Source organism: Geotrypetes seraphini, chromosome 19 (assembly GCF_902459505.1).
Source record: "Geotrypetes seraphini chromosome 19, aGeoSer1.1, whole genome shotgun sequence".
NCBI classification, from domain to species: domain Eukaryota; kingdom Metazoa; phylum Chordata; class Amphibia; order Gymnophiona; family Dermophiidae; genus Geotrypetes; species Geotrypetes seraphini.
In genome coordinates this window covers 6,127,468-6,146,608 of record NC_047102.1, presented here as the reverse complement: position 1 = coordinate 6,146,608, position 19,141 = coordinate 6,127,468, and the positions used below count along the sequence as shown (strand labels likewise).

The 19,141-nt window shown below is 39.6% G+C and overlaps 1 protein-coding gene across 2 annotated transcripts in view; it reads left to right on the top strand.

The window, feature by feature from the left end:
• The window catches only part of SHANK2 (SH3 and multiple ankyrin repeat domains 2), a 349,291-nt gene that overhangs the window by 206,460 nt on the left and 123,690 nt on the right, over positions 1 to 19,141 (top strand). The gene's annotated exons all lie outside the window — the stretch shown is intronic.

The window sequence follows — 19,141 nt, the reverse complement described above, 5'->3', positions numbered from 1 at the left end:
GCCTCCTCGAATCTCCAGCGGTGCAGGGTCATTGTGATCTTTTTGGCATCCAGCCTGGCCCCGCTTGCTGAATGGCTGCCTTCAGTTTTTGCGCGTCCCGTGAGAAGTGACAGCAGCCATTCAGCAAGCGGTGCGGGGCCATGTTGGATGCCAAAAAGATCGCAACTGCCCTGTACCGCTGGAGATTCGAGGAGGCAGCCGTCCAGCAGGTAATGTACCGGTAAGATAAGCCGCGGCTAATACCATGGGGCAGCTTATCTACCGGTTTTAAAACATAGATCACCGTTTGCTGCGGCGTATACAAGAGGGGCGGCCTATACAAGGGAGCGGCCTGTCTACGGGGAAATACGGTAATTTCAAGTTTAGCCAAGAAAACGACATGTTATTGGGCACATGTTTATTTTCCAACATTTGCTAAGTAACTTTTAAGTGTTCAGCTGGTGTCAACTGTTAAATTAATGCTGGTTTTTGGTGTTTTGTTGTTTTTTTTGTCAGGGTATATACAAAACCAAACCTATGTGGAAGACAGTAATTAGAAATGAAAACACTCAAGTGATATTTCAGAGAAATGGTTACTTTCTCCCAAATAGAAACTGCATTACACTTATCTGAATTAGTTGTTGTATCTCTGTTCTCGTGACAAATGCATTCGAAACACAATAATCTTTTCCTTTATCCCTCTGAGACATTGACTTTCAAATGTATCCCTTTATGACCACAATGGAACTACTAGGACGGGGTGGCATAGTCAGACAGTGCTATTTCATCATTTCTATAGTGAACCTTTTCTTCAGGCCGCTGACTTGGAAGCCCTTCCCTCTCATGCATGTACATTTTGCATCTTGCCTCAGAGGGAAGGCTTCTGTGTCGGCCGCCGGTGACCTGAAGAAAAGGTACACGGGATGAGAAGGGAGGAATAGAGAGTCTGCTGCATGGGCCTGTAGGGGGTGGGAAGGGAGGGAGAGAGAGAAAGAGCGAAGGCTTCTGGGAAGAATCCTGTAGCTGCCGGGTGGACGAGCCTGAGCCCTAACTGGGTAGGCAAGACCCGTCTAGGCCCACCCATGGCCAGAGTGCTGTGACTTTCTGGTGAGTAAACTCTAGTTTCCAGTTCTTGTTTCTTTCTGTGTAATAGGGTGTATAGCACATGGTTATGGGACTGTTTCTCCTGTGCTCCTTGTCCTTCATACAATTTCAGGTTTGGAACAGAAATAACCATTTCCTCGAGAGACCAAAAATCACAATCTCTTCTTTGCATTGTGAGATTAACATGTGAATGGGTTTGTTGAGGTCAAACTTTTGTCTCCTCCGTGCATCAGTTTGATTGTTGTGAATCATTTTACTTCTAAGAAATAACTACGACATTGTAGATAAGTAATGCGAAAAGATAATCCTTTGACTGTTGCATGAAGCATCAATGAAGATGTGTTTAAAGTATGTTGAGAACCTCGGAAGGTGAGACACCCTGTGAAGCCGATCACGCCTACGGTTGTCCAATCAAGGGACCAACAACCTCTCAGGGCTCCTTTCACTAAGGTGCGCGAGGGCTTTAATGCGCGGAATAGCTTGCGCTAGACCTGAATGCCAACACTGAGCTGGCGTTAGGTCTAGAAGTGTAGCACGCGGTAATTTCCTGCGTGCACTAAAAACGCTAGCTCACCTTAGTAAAAGGAGCCCTCAGTGACCCTTAGGGACTGAAACGTTGGGCGACAGATGTGTTAGTTATTCTGTTTGGCTGTACCTTATTCTTTGATATTGGTTCTCATTAGAACTTTGTTTGGGAGGGACCCTGTGCGAAATATCTCCAATTGCAAAACTGTGTGCTTTAATGTTTTTTGTAGTTATCATTTGAGTGCCCAACAGCTTCAAATTACTTTTTTTTTTTAATGTCTAAGGACATTTTGAAAACACTTGGAAGAAATATCACTAAACTATTGACTATTTGTGTACAGATTTGTCTTTTAAGGGCTCATTTTAGCATAAAAAAATATTTGGCTCTTGACTAATTTTCAAAATCCCAACATGTTCTTCCCAGTAAGAACTGTTCCTGTTATAAGAACATTTTGCCTGCTGTAAAGCTCTTTGCCAGTTAGTTATATGGGCAAAACAGACTTGGGAAAAGGAATACAGAGCACAGCCAATTGGAATGCTCTCACTAATTCACTCTTTCATTTTCATAGCAGTGTGATCGTTTGAACCGAGGTTTGCTTATACAGTATGGTCATCTGCCGTAAATTTCAAGATGTTTATCACTTGAGAAACGGGAGATAGAAAGAGAGCACCTCTGTGCTGCTGTGCCTCTGTGCCTCTGTGCTGCTGTGCCTCTGTGCTGCTTACCAGGGAGACCTAGGTGACCTCATAAAATTTAGAAACTCTTCATTCCAACTGGCTGTGTTCAACTGGTATTAATGGCCATTGAGTTTATTCCTTGAACATTGGATCGGAAGGCAATATACAAAGTATTTTGCATAGTAATTTTAATTGTAGATGAGAAACGTGTGCTTAATCCAAAGATGCTTGCCTTCATAGTTGTAGCATTATTTATTCAATTTTCCATCCCGTTCTCCCAAGGGAGCTCAGAACGGTTTACATGAATTTATTCAGGTACTCGAGCATTTTTTCCTATCTGTCCTGGTGGGTTCACAATCTTGTCTAATGTACCTAGGGCAATGGGGGGATTAAGTGACTTGCCCAGGGTCACAACGAGCAGTGTGGGTTTGAACCCACGACCTCAGGGTGCTGAGGCTGCAGCTTTAACCACTGCGCCACTCTAGAAATCAAAATGTAGTAAAAGTGAACCAAGTGTAAGACAATGAAGCCTTTGTGACATCACTGAGGTTGGCTCTCAGGCATTGGTGGAATGAGGCATTATTGCATCACAATATCAGCTCTGGTTATCAAAGGCTGAAACTTTTCACACTATTCATTCAGTTTTCTATACTATTCTCCCAGGGGAACTCAGAACAGTTTACATGTTCAGATACTCAAGCATTTTTCCTTGTTTGTGCTGGTGGGCTCACGACCTTGGGGCAATGGGAGGATAAAGTGATTTGCCCAGGGTCACAAGGAGCAGCATGGGTTTGAACTTGATTTAAAGTGATGGTACACTTGGCAGCATATGCACCAGGCTCTGTGGACGACGTCACCCACATGTGAGAACACTATGTCCGCTTGTCCTCAGAGAACTCCATTGTACTTGACAAAGATGTTTTACACTCAGCTTCAGGGTATATGATTTCTAATCATTGTAATGCTTGGAAAGAACGTCTTTATTCACAGGTAATCACTATTGATTTTTAGGTGAATTCTCAACAGTTATTTGTAGGCTTTCTGTTATATATATATTGCAGATTGAATTGGTAAAACATTCCATTCAAGTGCATATCTATAGCCCACATTTTTTTTCCAACTGAAGGCAGAACAAGATTCAACCACCTCTGTCATAAGCCGTATGTTCTTCTGGTAGAAAAACTGGGTACTATGGCTTTTAACATTTGTTTAAATGAGCAGTTTTCATCCTAAAGAAATATTTACTTTGGACTCTTCCCTTCCAATTTTAAGATTTTTTTTTTTATTTTTTTTGCTGCTAATTAGAAAAAATATGCAGAGAAAGTGCCTCTGTGTAGATGAGAGATCTAAGGCAGGTCTTCCTGAATGTCTCTTATGCATGAGGTAAATTTGTATGTGCTACGGTTCTACTGCATGCAAATGTATCTCTTTAAAACGGAAGCTTAGCATCTTATGGGCTTTGAATAGATGTAATGTGACCAATCAGAATTTTTAGGGAAGAATATGACCAAAATATCAAGAGATTTAAAAGGATATCTGAATTCAAAACAAGTATATTCAGAAAAATCTGCCATTCAATAGCCGAGTTTAAACCTCTAAGTTTAACTGGGTTCATAGTCAAATGCGTGCAAGACAACAGTCAAACACGCACAGACAAGTGAGCGCAAGACATTTGAGCGCCAAGACAATTCAGCGCAAATCATTTTCAGTAACAAGCATGAGCGGGATAACTGAGCGCAGGACAACTGAGCGCTAGACACTCTGTTATCTTTGCGCTCAGATGTTTTGCGCTGAGTTGTACTTGCACACTTCTATGTTTGCGCTGATTTGTCTTGGCGGTTCTGTCGGCGCGCTGTTGTCTTACGCGCATTTGACCTGTCACCGTTTAACTGTTTTTAACTGATAATATCCAGGCAGTTATGGGCAGACTGGATGGATCATGTTGCCTTTTTCCGTCATCATGTTTCTATATTCACTATATCATCACAGCTCTAGATATTTTAAATAACTTAATAAATCGATCAATCAATAAATATTTAATTGTGTAAAGTACTCAGATCCTACAACCAACATTGTTTAGTGTAAATACTCAACTACAGTTGCCAATGGGACCATCATCGCCTTTACGGTCACGGGACTATAAAGGCGATGATGGTCCCGTTGGCAACCATAATTGAGTGTTTACACTGAACAATATTGGTTGTAGGGTCTGAGCACTTTACACAATTAAATATTTATTGATTGATTTTATTAAGTTATTTAAAATATCTAGAGCTGTGATATTATAGTGAATATTATTACATCATCACAGATTATTCATAGAATTTCTCTAGAAATTGGGTGTACATCTATGTTTCTATAACCATAAAGTTCTATGGCCTTACAATGCAAGTTTTAAGCACCTTAGCTTATATAATCATAATGCCCTATGACCTCACAATGCAGGTGTAAAGAGCCTTAGCCTATAGGAAGAGGAGATGCAAATGTTAAGAGCCTTAGCCTATAGGAAGAGATGATGCAAATTTTAAGAGCCTTAGCCTATAGGAAGAGATGATGCAAATGTTAAGAGCCTTAGCCTTTAGGGAGAGGAGATAGTGGATGCTGCGGATGGGCAGACTGGAGGGGCCATTTGGACTTTATCTGCCATCATGTTTCTGTATTTCTGAGTTCTTTTCCGGTCTCCTCTCCAGAGAGTCTTGGATATATTGACTAAAAACAGTTAAAACCTAGATGTTTAAACACAGCTATTGAATGGCATTTTTTCTGAGCTCTAATTTTTTTTTAAATTCTGATATCCTATAATTTTAAATCTTTTAAATTTTTTTTGGTCATGTTCTTTCCTAAAAAAAATTCAATATAAATGTTTTGTAATTAAATTTTGGTAGCCATTTAGGTGAATGAGCATTCTGATTGGTTAGATCCATTTAAAGACCAGAAGACTTCAGGGTGGATTTGGAAGATACTTCCATGTTGCTTCTGCTAGATATGTCTTTGCCCATGACACAGTAAGTCACGTTATTTTATTGAAGTACTTGCATGCTATAGGCATTCATGGTCTAGTGCTTAAAATTTTTGACAAGATAGGATTCTGGATGGAGGACTGTGAGATCCAGTCCTAAAGCAGTGGTTCTTAACCCAGTCCTTGAAGCACACCCATTTAGATAGGTTTTCAGGGAATGCATATGCATGAGATAGATTTGAATACACTGTCTCCTTGGTATGTAAATCTGTCTCATTCATATTCATAGCGTAGCTGGTTTTAAGAAAGGTTTGGACAATTTCCTGGAGGAACAGTCCATAGTCTGTTATTGAGACAGACATGGGGGGAGCCACTGCTTGCCCTGGATCGGTAGCATGGAATGTTGCTACTCTTTGGGGTTCTAGAATCTTTTGTTATTCTTTGGGATTATGGAATATTGCTACTCCTTGGGTTTTGGCCAGGTACTAGTGACTTGGATTGGCCACTGTGAGAATGGGCTACTGGGCTTGATGGACCATTGGCCTGACCCAGTAAGGCTATTATGTTGTTATGACTATCCTGAAAACCTGACTTGGTTGGGTGTGTCCCCAATGACTGTCCCATAGGGTTCTTCATTTTCTGCAATGCTTTTTTTTTTTTTAATATGTATGTGAAAACAGCTGCTTTATTGAGCTCTTCTGGTCACAAATGCTGCTTATTTGTAACTCTTGTTGCCTGTAGAAAATTCATCAGACCTTTTGACAACCTTACAACCATGTCTGGAAGTGGTGAGTAACTGGATGACTATAAATATTCAGATCAGTTAATTTTGAAACTTAAAAAGACTGAGCTGCTTGCGTTGAATTTGGGTGAAGACTCACCTCCGATGAATTCAATTGAAACGTGTAAAGAATAAATTCAAAAGAAAATTCAAAAAATTCGGCAACAATATGAGGAGAGGAGGACACCTCTGCTCATAAATTGAAGAAAGAGGGAAGAGATGAATGAGTAAATAAAAGAAAAAAGTACACCAGTACTCAAAAGGGCTATAAGTGAAGAACCTATAAAAGAAACTACATAAGCAAAAGCTATAAAGAAGAAACTTGAGAGACTTCAGTATCGGGCATATCGTGGATTTACCTTACATAATCACGGATGGATCCTGCTTTTTAAATTCCGATAAGTTGGACTTTACGTGTGTTATTTTGCATTGAACTTTTATGATATTTATTGCTACTTGTGATTTTGGCATTTTTTTCTTACTATTTACACATTTGGATTTTGAGGATACGTTGAAAGAGGGAGATGAATGAGTTAATTATTATATGTTTTTTCACTTTTTTAAGTTTGTTTAAGCACACTTTCAGCACTTAAGAGACAATATGATGTATCGAAAAAAAATCATTGGGCCTTCAATAGCCATCACGAAGTTGTCAGCCCGAGGGATACTGTCTAAGAGCATTATATTACATTACAGTTCCCTTATACTGAAGTTTCTTCTTTATAGATTTTGCTTATGGTTCTTCATTTATAGCCCTGTTGAGTACTGGTGTACTTTTTTCTTTTATTTACCCATTCATCCCTTCCCTCTTTCTTCAATTTATGAGCAGAGGTGTCCTCCTCTCCTCCTATTTTGCCGATTTTTTTGAATTTTCTGTTTGACATACGGCAGACTTTTTGGTTTCTTCTTACACCTTTGTGAAGAATAAATTAAAACAGGTATTGGTCTTTCATTTTATTAAGGTAAGGTTGTTGCATAAATTAAGAGGAATCATTGGGGGGAATGGTGTTCCAAACATTAGTCCTTAACAGCATCAACTCTTAGTTTGCGTCTATGCTTGCCAAATATTTGGACTGTTTGTAGTGGTTGCCTGTAATGAGACCATTTGCGTGGTTTGCTTTTCTGCCATTTTTCAGAACGAAAATCTGAGTGTCTGATTAGCTATGGAGGTTACAGGATAGAGATCAGATTTGCATTTAAATGACATGTGGTAGTGACTGAGTTGAGACTAAGTACGTTGTATTTTGTCCACTTTAGTGACACTGGTCCTATTTTCTCGAACTCAGGTTCTGTGCTGATGAGTAGAACTAGCGGAGGAGGTGTAGAATGATGATTCATTTGTGAAATTCAGTTTTGGTTTAAGATACTGATTAGAATCATTTATTGATTTAAGAGGGTAATAGATTAGTTTTAGTGGATTAGGAGTTGTCTTGTTTTTCTTATCTTTGGTAATTTTATTATGTATGTTCAGTTGAGAGATGTGTAGAACAGTTGGATACCATAGCATATAAATAATAGATGAAATTAAATATCTGGAAAGCCCAATTGATGCTTGTGGCAGTATTCTAAAGCTCTGTGCTATTCTAAGTTCATCTTGTAAATAACTAAAATGTATAGGAAGTAGGAGGTCTTTACCGGCAAAGAAGTGTATACAGGCACAAAAATCAGGAAAGAATCATGAGGTTTCATTTACTCGGTGGGTGCTCGTTCATTCTGAAAACATAACATAAATAATTAATTAAAAGTAATAAAAAATGCACCTACATCAGTTATACTCAGTTTGAGTCTCTAGCCTATAAGTAATTTTTATAATATTTTTAAATATTTCATACAATAATTAACATTCAAATAATGGTAAACTTTGGTTCAGATGTACTTTCACTTTAGTATGCAATATATTGATTCATCATTTTTATCCTGTGTGTCTGTCATAATTAGATTGTATAAACTCTTCTGAGCAGGGACCATCTCTTGCATGTAGAAGGAGGCATATCACTTGGTATATTTTTGCCTCTGTAAGGCATGCCGTGGACCAACGGAGGAACTGGCAGGTCTATTCTGGAAGAGATTGAACCAGCTATATTACTCGAGGCCCAAATGATGAGGTTATGACTGTCTTATTTTGGCCACACCATCAGAAGACAGAGATCACTGGAGAAGAACATCATGTTTGGGTAGATCGAAGGAACCAGGCGAAGAGGGCGACCTGAAATCAGGTGGCTGGATGCATTGAAGGCAACCATGGGGATGATGCTGGAGGACCTTTCTGGACTAGCACAAAACCAATCTCTTTTTAGATCCGCAATTCATCAAATCGCTAGGACTTGAACATGAGTTGATGAGAGAGATCACTGGAGAAGGACATCATGTTTGGGAAGATCAAAGGAACCATTCGCAATTCATCAAATCGCTAGGACTTGAGCCCAAGCCAATGAGAGAGATCACTGGAGAAGGACATCATGTTTGGGAAGATCAAAAGGAACCATTTGCAATTCAGCAAATCGCTAGGACTTAAGCCCAAGCCAATGAGAGAGATCACTGGAGAAGGACATCATGTTTGGGAAGATCAAAGGAACCATTTGCAATTCAGCAAATCGCTAGGACTTAAGCCCAAGCCAATGAGAGAGATCACTGGAGAAGGACATCATGCTTGGGAAGATCAAAGGAACCATCCGCAATTCATCAAATCGCTAGGACTTGAACATAAGTCGATGGCACCTAACAACAAGTCAACTGATGTAGAAAAAAAAAAAAAAAGAGTTGGGGAAAAGAAAACCACCAAGGGCCATAGTCCTCTAGTATGCATTACTTCTTAAACTGCTTCTTCCAACTCTGCCAACTTTCCTCTGCAGTTAGAACCATGGAGGACCCATTGTGGGAATTATAAAATATATTTATATTATGATAGGGAGCCCAGTGCACTTGTTTGTCTAAGTCCCACCATAGGGTTAATCCTGCCATGATATTGGTGTGTTTAATAGACATATTATTACATCATAGATTGCCTAAAGATAGAAGGATTGTAAGGATGTTTACTATGAGAGAGGGGTGTGAAAAGATTTATACTTCAGTACTGGCTTAGTAATGCTTTTGGTTTGTTAAGCTGTTTTGTACAATGACGTTGATTTTTTAATCATATCTGGAAAAATGCCATGATAGTCTGAGCAGAATTCTCTTCTGCTATTCAATCTGTGTGGTTTGATTGGCTGAGCTGGTTGCTTAGGAACCTGATTATAATAAAATCTGGTACAGAACAAAAACTCTTCTCAACGGGCAATAAAAACTTTGTATTACACTGTTGTAATTTAATAAAATAATAAAAATTAAAAAAAAAAAAAATTTTTTTAAACTTTGCTATAAATTCATGATCGCATTAAAGTTGTGCTATTTTTTTTTTGTTCAATAATTTTTATTTAAAATTTCCATAAAATACAATGCATCAAAACTTGAATTTCTTATGTAAATACAAAAAAAAATAAAGAAACAATATAGTACAAATATTCATTAATTACTATCATAAATACTACAGTAAAGACCGTGTGGATGTACACCTTGCAAAACAAATCTTCATATTTTAGCAGGCGCAAAACTATGGGGTCCTTTTACAAAGGCGCGCTAGTGGTTTTAGCGCACACGCTAGCCGCTACCGCCTCCTCTTGAGCAGGCGGTAGTTTTTTGGGTAGCGTGCACGCACTGAAAACACTATCACACCTTTGTAAAAGGAGCCCTATAATAATCCGAAAGCTCCCAAACTTCATTAAACTTTTTTAATGCATTCAATCTTTCAGCAGCAACACGCTCAAACTTCGCAGTTTTGCACGCAGTGTTCCGCCAGGTTATATATTCAACTCTTGATACATCCTTCCAGTGTTTTAAGATAATTTTAATGGCTAAATTAAGCAATATCCTTAATAATTTTGATAAATCTTCAGATATTGGTTGTCTAAGTCCAAAATGCCCCAGCACCATAACTTCTATTGTAAATGATTCATTCATTTTCAGCAAGTTGCAGATAGTATCCCATACTTTTAGCCAATAACCCCGTATATTGTCACAGTAGAATAGTGAGTGGATTAGGGTACCAACATCTTTTAAGCATGATCAACATTTATTTGATTTGGCACTCGTTGAAGCAATGTCTTCAGTATAAGAAAATAACGAGGACCAAAATGTGTTTAACTTTAAATATTCTAGGAAGGAATGGATTTATCCCCAACAATTTTACATTTATGACCATCCCATACCCAAAAAATATATGGGAAGTCATTAGGTTTTGGCATCAGACTGAACTATGGAAGTATATCTCATGTATATTAATTATAGATATCTCAAGAACCCGAGCTGCTAAAAGGAACCAAGGACAGGTTTGAGAATGATGGGATTCATTCATTCAGTTTTCTTTACTGTTCTCCCAGGAGAGCTCAGAAGGGTTTACATGAATTTTTTCAGGTACTCAAGCATTTCCCCGTCTGTCCTGGTGAGCTCACAATGTATGTAATGTACTAGAGCAATGGGGGGGATTAAGTGACTTGTCCAGGGTCACAAGGAGTAGCATGGGTTTGAACCCACAGCTTCAGGGTGCTGAGGCTGTAGCTTTAACCATTGCACCACTTTACAAATCAAAATGTAGTAAAAGTGAGCCAATATGGGACAATCAATCCATTGCGACATCACTGATGAGGTTGGCTCTCAGGCATTGGTGGAATGAGGCATTATGACATCACAATATCAGTTCTGGTTATCACAGACAGAAACGTTTCACACTATTTACATATTTATTTTCTATACCATTTTCCCAAGGGAGCGGTTTACATGAATTTGTTCAGGTACTCAAGCATTTTCCCCTGTCTGTCCTGGTGAGCTCACAATCTATTAATGTACCTGGGGCAATGAAGGGATTAAGTGACTTGCCCAAGGTCACAAGGATTTAATTTGTCATTATGTTTGTTGTTTGTTCTGTACTAGTTTTGGAAGTCAAGAAATTTAGTAGACACCTAGTAGGTAAAGAAGTTTGATAATCATGTTAATATAACTGTAAATGAGACATGCTTGGGATTGTTCTGGAGTTCTGCATTAGTAGAATTTTTGTAGAAGATACGGAAGTTGAGGAGCAGGAAAGGGAGACTGCTATTCAGTTTGAAAATGGTTCATGTACTATATACTTATCCAACCAGGGTGGAACAATTAGAGTTACCAGATGTCTGAGAAAACCTGGATATGTCCAATTTTTAAGAGGACTATCCAGGTGCTTGGAGGGATTTGTCTGGGATTTGTCTGGGCCACTTTTGAGGGCCCTCTGCGCTGGTGTGGATGTCAACGGGATGACATCATTGCGTCAACATCCATGAGGCCTTCCAGATGTGTCCCCCCAGCTTGGGGAAGGAGACCTGGTCTGTGTGGAGGCGGGTCTGGGGGTGGAACTAGGCAGAGCTGGAGGCAAAATGGGGCGTGGCTGGGGCAGAATGGGGCGGAGCCAGGGGTCCTCTTTTTTTTTTTTTTTTTTTTAAAGAGGAACTCTGGCAACCCTAGAAACAATTTCAATTGGATGGACTAGTTTGGATTTTCTGTTAAATGGATGTTCCAGAGGATGTGGAATATTTAATGCCTGGGATCCTCCCAAGAACATGTGACTTGGACTATTACTTTTGTAATCAGATATTAGTTTAGATGGAGCCTTGATCTAACCCACTATGGCAGGTGTTATGTTCGTATTTGCTGTGCTATTTTGTAATGTAAAAGATCTCACAAATGAAAGGTCCTGCTGAGCTGTATTGTAAGTAAATATTTATTGTTTTGCAGGAGTAAGGAATTGTTAGGAAGTTATGGTGATTAGTAGGAAGTTACTTAAATCCGATATTGTTCAGAATCTTGCATTGCACTTTGTACCAGCGTTGAGTTGCCATCTTATGTTGAAATTGAATTTTAAAGATTGCAGAACTGCCTTAGTTCACTAGAACATTGTTTTATTATAATATTATAGCTAATATCCACAAAAATGGCTGCTGGTGAATGTAAAGGAAAAGCCAGAAGTATATAATATTTTTCATTGAGTAATTTCACTAGCACTGGAAACAAAAGCAATAGTCTCAAGTCTTTGGGACCAGTTGACAATTTTCAAAATTAGGTACAAGCAGGGCCGGATTTAGATGAGAAGAGGCCCTGGGCTATTCCACTTATGAGGCCCTTTCACCTCCCATTTTTAAGTTTGTAAATTACATGAGAGATAATAAAATACATCATTACTGTGATATATATCAATATGTTAAATGAAACATGTTGTCATTGGTACTAACCTTTATAAAAAATGTGACACGGATAACAAATAAAATAAAGTTGAGAACACTTATTTGGACATTTATTCTCAGCACCATAACAATAACTAATCAAACATAACACACAACATTGCCCCTTCCTATGTCCATAGTGCCCCCAGTGCATCCTTCCTCCCCCCCCCCCCCCCCCCCGATGCCTGCCTGCCTCCCATCCCCCTTCCATTGAAACCACCACACCCCCGATGCCAGTCTGGGCCGCCCTGTCCTGATGGATCCACGTTTTGCCTCTCTCCCTGTTTCCGGACTGACGTCTTTCCTTCCCCGATCCTCCTCCCAAGGCGAGAAAAAGAAAGGGAGAAGCCGAGTCGGCGCCCCGTTGCGGCCGGAGCCGGTTCCGATCCCGAAGCGTAGAATTTCTCCTTATTTTCGGTTCAGTGCTTTAGTGTTCACTGTTTTTAGAATAGTGTAATTTTAATTTTGCTAACAATTTGAATGTAGGCCCCTCTTGATCTTGAGGCCCTAGGCTGAAGCCTAGTTAGCCTATAGGAAAATCTGGCCCTGGGTACAAGGTCCCTTGTTACAAAATACCCCAGACTTTGTAGCCATGTGAATATTCTGAAACTTGTCTTAAGAAGATTTAAATATGTTTTGTAGCTTTGGTTTTGTCCTGAAAGATAAAAATATCTAGCTACTAATTTTATTGAACTTTAATATGGAGGGACCTTAGTGATACCTGGAAATTATAATTCAATAATGATCTGAACAAGGCAAAAAAAAATTCAATTTATATTCAGTTCAATAACAAATTTTTAACACGTCTATGAATCTTTCTGACACGATAATGGACTTAACATGTATTAATTTATAAATCATCAAGTTAAATCAATATTCTGCACACTAGAATTTAGGCACTAACAAATCAGTTGTGTGATGTCTGCTGAATTTACGTTTTTACATGGTTTTTATTAATATGAGAAGCAAGGACTTGCTGTCTTAGACTAGCTCCAGCCCAGGGTCATCACTACATGGCAAGACACATTTGGAATCCTCTTTCTGTGTAATCCTTGTCCCCACATCCCCCGTCCCTCGGATTGTCATTTTCTATTGCCTTTTCTTCACTAAGGATATTTGGAGGGTTTTTTTGTTTTTGCTTTCATACAATTTTTTCAGAGTTTTCAACTTTCCATAAAAAAACCATCAAGTGCACTTCTGTATGTGCTTCTGCCAGAGACTTTAATGATTTTTTTTTTTTTTTTTAGCAAAACAGATAGAATAATGCATATTCATCTTTTGTCGCATCAGTTCACCAAATAAGTCAAGGGCGTTATACGTAGTTTTACTAATTTTGCAAAGTTTCTTGAAATTAAACTGCATTTTGCACATCCCTTTTTCTTACTCTCTCCCCCCCCTCCCCCCTTAATCAGTAATTTTTTGGTGCACATATGGTTTGCAAAGAAGAGTTGTTTTAGCTGAGCATGGCATTTGGAAATTTGGCTTCTTAAACCACCATTCTATAGTTTTGCTATCTGTACTAAAATGTAAGCTACACTCTCTTTAAATAATAATAATAACTTTATTTTTTTCTATACCGCCATAATCTTGCGACTTCTTGGCGGTTCACAGTGAAGAGAGCTGTGCAATTAGCGAATTACAGTGTACAAGTAGGGAAGATGTCACTGAGCAGTCAGTGATTACAGAGTACAAAATATAATATTAATATGTTACAATATAATATTAACATGTTACAGGGGGCTGGATAGCCAGCGAATTTCAGAATACAAATGGTGAAGAAGTCAGTGAACAGTCAGTGAATACAGAATACAATTAGTGAGAATCACATGGGCTCTGGTATGTAAAAGTGCATTAAGTGAAAAAGCAATTGCAAAGCACGAAAAGGGTAGCAAGAGACTAATTTGTGCATGATAAACCTCAAGTATGTTTTCCTTGTGCTAAGAACTTGGGCCTCTGGTCAACAGGCTTTAGAGCAGTGGTTCCCAACCCTGTCCTGGAGGACCACCAGGCCAATCGGGTTTTCAGGCTATCCCTAATGAATAAGCATGAGAGAGATTTGCATATAATGGAAGTGACAGGCATGCAAATCTGCTTCATGCATATTCATTAGGACTAGCCTGAAAACCCGATTGGCCTGGTGGTCTTCCAGGACAGGGTTGGGAACCACTGCTTTAGAGCATGAACTTCGCAGCTATTCACTAGAGTTATATAGGCAAATATAATAATAATAATTTTATTTTTGTATACCGCCATACCCCTGTTCTGCTGCATTTTCCCATAGCCACAATTTTACTTCTCTTTTCTAGATGCATAAAAGTTTATGACCTGCCAAATAGGTATAAAATAAACTTTTTTTTTTCTCTTGACATTAAGGGCTCCTTTTACTAAGCTGCGATAGCGTTTTTAGCCGGCATTAGCGTCTAGCACGTGTGGCAATTGCTAAAACCGCCTATCGCAGCTTAGTAAAAGGAGCCCTAAATACCCCTTTAAAATAAATGAAACAAATTTGATTAAATAGTGTGGTCAATGTTACTATGTAAAATTCTCTCTCTCTCGTATGTAATTTAGGGGTCCTTTTACTAAGGGGCGCGGCTAGGTGCATAGCGATGCCTAACTTCGGGATCCTTACTCAACTATTTTGTTTTTTGTTTTTTTTTTTAAACAGTGTGGTAATTGACCATGCGGGTTTTCAGCCACTGGTGCCTATCAACACCCAAGTGGAGACGCCCTCCAGTGCCTGGCATGGCAAACATTGTTGGACAGGAATGGCAAAACATAGGCCTTTTTTTTTTTTTTACTAGGGTGTGCTAAGTGTTTTAGCGCGTGTTTAGCGCACGCTAAATCTACACGTGAGCTAACCACTCATGCGTCCATAGGATAACATGCACGCTAATATTTATCATGCACTAAAAAGCATAGCGCACCTTAGTAAAAGAGGGGAATAGTGGCAATTGCTAAAACCGCCTATCGCAGCTTAGTAAAAGGAGCCCTAAATACCCCTTTAAAATAAATGAAACAAATTTGATTAAATAGTGTGGTCAATGTTACTATGTAAAATTCTCTCTCTCTCGTATGTAATTTAGGGGTCCTTTTACTAAGGGGCGCGGCTAGGTGCATAGCGATGCCTAACTTCGGGATCCTTACTCAACTATTTTGTTTTTTGTTTTTTTTTTTAAACAGTGTGGTAATTGACCATGCGGGTTTTCAGCCACTGGTGCCTATCAACACCCAAGTGGAGACGCCCTCCAGTGCCTGGCATGGCAAACATTGTTGGACAGGAATGGCAAAACATAGGCCTTTTTTTTTTTTTACTAGGGTGTGCTAAGTGTTTTAGCGCGTGTTTAGCGCACGCTAAATCTACACGTGAGCTAACCACTCATGCGTCCATAGGATAACATGCACGCTAATATTTATCATGCACTAAAAAGCATAGCGCACCTTAGTAAAAGAGGGGAATAGTTAACAAAGCCTTGCCATAGTCTGTGGTGATACATAAAGAGAGACTAATGGTAACAGGAGGTTGAATCCGCCCAATCCGTTTGGGTTTTTAATAGTTTTTGTATTCTGAATCATGCTGGCATTAACCCTCCCCATAGTCTATTTTTTTTTTTTTTTTATGAAATTTTCAATAATATTACATTCAAGAAACATAATATCCGAAATACATCAATTTCAAAGAAAAGAAAAATGAAATAAGTTTCCAATTTTACAAAATAATGATGCGTGTAACCCACATTACTGGAGAACTGGAGAGAAAAATCCCGTGCACCAAATGAGCAAAAGTAAATATAAGGATTAATTAAATCCACATTTGGCTTGCCTTAATCCAAAAAGGACTCTTATTTCTAACTCCCTTGCAACCAGGAGGGGACTTCAGAGGGAAAGCTGAGGCCAGTGCAAGCAGCGGGTTGGAGATGCCGCCCGCAACGGTGAAGGCATGGGAGAAGCAGACAAGGCACACGCAACGAGGAAGGGACTGGGGGTGCGGAGGAGAGGTGCCAGTGCCTCCACCAAGATGGCACCCGGGGTAGACCCCCCACCCCTTTCACTAAAGAACTGCACAGCATTTAGCATGCACTAATGTCTGTAAACACGTGCTAAGCTTTCGTAGAAGGGACCCTTAGTTCACTGGTATAGTTTTTTTGGCAGATCCTGCTGATCACTATATACCACAGTTTTCCCATATTATGTGTTATTTTATTATACCTTTTATAAGACATTGCACGTGTAAATAAGCTGTAATTAGCAACCCATTTGACACGGAGCAATTACAGCAAGTCTGGCAGCATTTATATATAGACCATCAAGTTTATGTGAAAAAGGTGATTGAATTTGCTTAAAGAGTATCATAGCAATTGCACTGAAAGTCAATAAAACATTGACTACGATAGAACTGATGCAAAAATGCACCTTTTTGTAGAATGCTTAGGGCAGTGTATTGCAAACTGCGTTCCTCCTGAGATTTCAGGTGCGCACCCGTCTGGAGGGCTTTCGTTTATGTACAGACGTCGATACGATGACATCGTGCCTGCGTGTGACATCGTCATGGCGACACCCATGCACTTCTGGATGCCTCGAGCCGGGGCCACTAGGTTTAGTGTGCCACGGCTCGACAAAGTTTGCAGGACACTGGGTTTAGGAGAATCGTCGCTGTCTCCCTGGTGGCAAAGCAATGGTTCTCAGTCTAGAACTTGAGGTGCACCAAGCCAGCCTGGTTCCGGGACAGCCACCGTAGTCTTGCACGTCTACCACTCTGTGTGGATCTATGTCATGCACATTCATTGTGGACATCCTGAAAACCTGATTGGCCGGGTGTAACTAGAGGACCAGGCTGAGACCTACTGTTGCAGAACCGTCCATTATATTACTCACTTTAGTTAATTATTTGCATTTTGAGGAAAACTGAAACATCATGACTTGTGCGGAATTTCAAGTAGGTGACTAATGGTCTCATATGTTTATTTCACCATTACAATAATAATAATAATACCAAAAAAAGTTCTAGGCGGTTCACCACAAACTGGGCTAGTACATAAAATACAGATGAAATACAACAGATTGGAATAATAAAAACTTAACAATAGTGAGCAGAATGCATTTACAATATAATGCGGATAAAATACATTAAAGAAAATAAAAAAAGAATGCTGATAAAATACCAGCTAACAAGCAAGAAAATGATGCATATAATACAAATAAAATGTCAGCTGAATCTAAACTAGTTAACAGTTTAAAAGACTACGACTACTAGTTAAAAAAAACTAACCTAACCGGCAAAGTACAGCATATAGTACAGCTAAAAATACAAGGAAAATAAAGCTGATTTCTAAGTTTAGTGTAGACAAAAGCAGACAGGACTGGGAATATTTGGACATGTATAACAGCGGGATCTGGATAGTCCCTGCTGCTGTCCCAAAAACCCTTTCTTCCTTACCCTCCCCTAAATAAAACCAACACACTTATTATGGTATAATAGCCGCAGCTCTTTATTAAATGAGAATAACCAATAAATTAACTTTGCATAAATAACATCATTAACATAATGACTCTTAACTTGAAAATCAACATCAGCAAGCTCCTCCCGAGCTACCCCGTGTAACATTACCATTTGCCCCCGACCCCGCCACCAACAGCAAGCATCTGAGGGGTGGCATGACCTCATGCCCCATTTAACCCGGGTCACCTGACCCCCAAGGCACGGCTCCCAGCCGGCCCACCGCTCATTGCCGGATGAGCCCCAGCAACCAGTAGCTCGGGATACCCGCCATCCAAGCCACTAGAGCCACCAGCCGAGGGTGGGACAAAAACCGCCCTGGAGGACCTACAACAACTCAGTTCTCCAAGGTCCCGATTTCTTGTGCCCCCTCAGACCGCCCCTTTTCTTTAAACTAACCTATCCAAAACTCACTTTTAGGCGCAAACCCCTCCCCTGTACCTATTCTAATTTTTTCCTCCAACGGTCCCCTCAGCTTGTCTTGCGGGCAGCACGAGGCCTCCCAGCCCCGTGTTACTATCCGCCTGTAAGACAAGCTCCCGGGCTACTCTTTCTAGGTGAAAATTGATAAACCTTATGGTAAGTTTAAGATTAGATGTATGTGTGTGTGTAGGTATGTATTTTCAGATACATTACTTAATCCACAGAATGTAGGTGGCACATTCAGCTTGATGACCCTTGAAAAGGGCATCGTTTGATTCTCCCTGGTCTTAGCAGTTTATTTTAGTATAGCTGATAGAAGGGGAATTATTCTTTGATACAATGTTTCTTTCTCGAGCAGTTCCACAAGTAGATGAAAATGTATCATCCCTTCTGCATTTCAGACAAGTTGAGAGTTAATACATCTGCCATATAAACAATATATTAGTACGGGGACTTTGTGGATGTAGCAATGAGCGTGATTTACCTTGGTTTGCTGTAAAAGAGATTTGATATAAATCCTGAGCTATTGCAGTGTTCCCCATTAGTTTAGCTATTAAATAAGGTCACATTGTCAGCCAATCTGCTGTTTTCAAATACAAGCGATGCTTGGAAAGCCTTTCTAATGGATGTCTCCGTAAAAGAAGTGTTTGTGTAAAACCAATCTAGAGGTTATAAGTTTATCAGTACAAGAACTTGTTTCCTCAGGTACTTTTGGCGCTGTTCCTATCTCTTAACACCCCAAAAGACACTTTGACAAAGGCAAACGGAATTGAAAATCCTCCTGTGTTCTCATTAGTTCCATTCTAAGGATTGTTTGCTTGGTTTGAAAAGGAATTGACTTCCACTAAGTTGATCAACCTTTTCCAATTCCCCCCCCCCCCCCCCGAGGTAGATAATTTTTTATGCGATAAGGA